Here is a 2,614-nt window from a genome sequence, read left to right as displayed (position 1 = left end):
GCCTCTGGGCGGCAGCCACTTGCCGGTTACTAACCTCTGGGCAACCTGCACTTGCCCTTGTTGCACCTGCTGACAGCAGTACCTTGTCACCAATTTCTCTATTAAACTCCCTGACAACCATCACTGGTGTGCCACGGAGAACAAGTCAGCGCGCAGGGAGCAGCCGGACTCTGAAGGTCAAGGGAGGAGCTGCAGAAAAGGTTGCATTGTTAATAGGGTGGTCAGGGGCGCCCTCCCTGGGAGTGTGGCATTTGAGGAAAGTTAACTACAGTTAAATTCAAATTACACCCCTGCAGGGAAGTCCGGCTACGCGGTTAGACACAGCAGATAGTTATAAGATCTTTGGCTTTGAACTGCGGTGACAAAGGAAGAAGCCTTTCAAGGATTTGGAGATGGAGTGGCTTGACCAGAGGTCAGATGTGACTTCTACCAGGAGCCCTGAGGACCAGAGCAGAGGACCAGGCTGAGGACCAGAGCAGAGGCCCGGGGCAAAGCCTGGATAGAGGTCTTTGGGGACAAGTGTGAGCTGGGCATAGAGGGCTGGAGGGCACAATGCAGGGTGAAGACCCAGGTGGGCACCAGGGTGAGGGCCGATGGGGTGGGTGGCTCTGGGGTGCCACGAGGGCAGAGCTGGAGAAGGCTGAGGGCCATGCGTGGAGAGGCACCGTTGGGCGGAGACCAGGACAGAACCTGGGGACCCTTGTGGGATGGGGGGAGGCCAGGTCAGGTGCACTAGAGGCCAGGAAGGGAGGGAGAGAGGAGCCAGCTGGGTCTGCGCGGTGGCCCGGCAAGGTCTGCTCCCCGCCCTGATGTCTGTGGGTCCCACTAGCAGCTTTTGGGGAGCATCCCCCACCCCAGATGCGTCTTCTTCCCACCAGTCGACTTGTGGCCAGCGGGCTGCTGACCCTTGGCCTCCGCGAGCCCCTCTTGCTTTCTGGCGCATCCTTCTGGGTAAAGCCCCTCAACCAGCTTTCTTCTACGAATGGGTGCTGGGGCCGTGGCCTTGGCCACCTGTGTGGGTTCTGTGAGCCCCGCCCTCCCACGTGTTTCCTTCCACTCCTGAGCCACATCCAGGAGGCCACCCGGAGCCTTCTTGGCTGTCATCGGAGGCCACGCGGAGCCTTCTTCTCCTTGGGGCGGTTCTCTGACTCAGCCAAGTGCAAATGCATTCCAGAAGGTTCCCGTCCCCTTGGCTTCCTCAGGACTCTGGCTGGCGTCCACCCCAAGGCCTCCCTCCTCCACGATTTCACGTGGGTTCCGATGTGTCCTTGCACATAAATGACAATTTGGGGAAGGGCCTCTTTTTTTTTCTTTCTTGTCGGTTCAACTCAGGATCACAGAAGGAAGGGATTTTTAACCTGTCCTCCCAGGGGAAAGGTCCCGGGGCGGGGGGTCGGTGTACACCGCAGTAGCCAGGAACTCAGGGTTGTCTGTCTACTTCCTCTTTTCTCAGCTCTGATTTTACCACAACCGGCTCCCCAATATGTCCTGTCCACAGTTCCTCCTCGGACATGTCTCTCACAGCCAGTATGCCACTAAGTCGGGGACTCTGCTCTTGTCTTCCTTGGTGTTCAAGCAGGTGCACTGCACCCCAGGTTTCAGGGGTGCAGTCCCTCTTGGCTTGTCTGTCAAGGTGACCACAGCCAAGAACATGAGGGGTCCAGCTCCATCCCCACAGCCCCAAAGGCCCATTTTCCACTGAGTTCCCCGGCTGGGCCTGAGGCACTGGGATCCTGATCTCCACTCAGGTCCCCCGCTATCACCAGGCCCAGGCTCCCTCCAAGGAGTCCTCAGACCCACTCCTTCCAGGTCACCATCCCTGACTCCTCTTCTTGCCCTTCTGGGTCAACCTCTGTTCCTGCCACCCAGACTGACCCTCCAAGGGGCTGACCTCCCCTGCCTCCTGTGCTGTCCCTGAGCCTGGGTTCCCCAGAGCGAGGGCTGGGCCTGCCCCTGGGGCCTCTGGGCCTCTTCGTCCTGCAGCAGGAGTTCCATCTGCCCAGGACTCCTGTGTGCTGCACCCGGTCCTCACACAGAACCCTCCAGACCTGCTCCTTGCCCCATCTCCCTGGGGATGGCAGCGTGACCCGTGTCCTCCACAGACTCCACCAGGGTGGCCTTGGCTTCCGGCTCCTTCCTCTAGGCACTCCCTCTGCTCAGCCTGAACCTGCCCAGGGCAGGACGGTGGGCTTCGGGAGGGCTTCCTGTCTGCCTGCTCCAGGCCCTCGGGGACCCAAGTGACTAGCAGGCCCTGTGCACGTCCATGTCCAGCCCCCCACCAGTCCCGCCCAAGGAGCATGGCCATAGTCTGCTGGCTCCATGCTGATCTTGGGGCAGGAGGGCACCCGGGCAGGCTGGGCGGCAGCACACCGTGCCCATAGCTCTCTGGAAGGCCACCCTCTGGGGTTGGCAGCAAGGCTCAGGGCTCCTGCTACCTACCAGCGGGCTGGACCTGACACCAAGGTCTTCTCCCACACCCGCCCCCCCAGGGCAGGCAGGGAATCCGAGAATCCGCAGGGGACTTCCCTGGCTGCCCTCCTGGCTTGTCCGACTCCTGTCTCCCTTTGTCCCTGACACAAGCCCCAATGTCTCCATCGGATGCCAGGTGTAGGGG

At 60.9% G+C, this 2,614-nt stretch overlaps 1 pseudogene; it reads right to left on the bottom strand.

Moving 5' to 3' along the window:
- Positions 1–1,100: 1,100 nt before the first annotated feature.
- LOC124100135 (paraneoplastic antigen-like protein 8B) lies at positions 1,101–2,305 on the bottom strand (annotated as a pseudogene).
- Between the last annotated feature and the right edge of the window lie 309 nt (positions 2,306–2,614).

This window comes from Marmota monax, unplaced genomic scaffold, assembly GCF_021218885.2.
Source record: "Marmota monax isolate L192 unplaced genomic scaffold, Marmota_monax_Labrador192_F-V1.1 WCK01_AAM20220418_F8-fsc00149, whole genome shotgun sequence".
Lineage (NCBI taxonomy): Eukaryota > Metazoa > Chordata > Mammalia > Rodentia > Sciuridae > Marmota > Marmota monax.
This window is presented reverse-complemented; position numbering and strand designations above follow the sequence as displayed.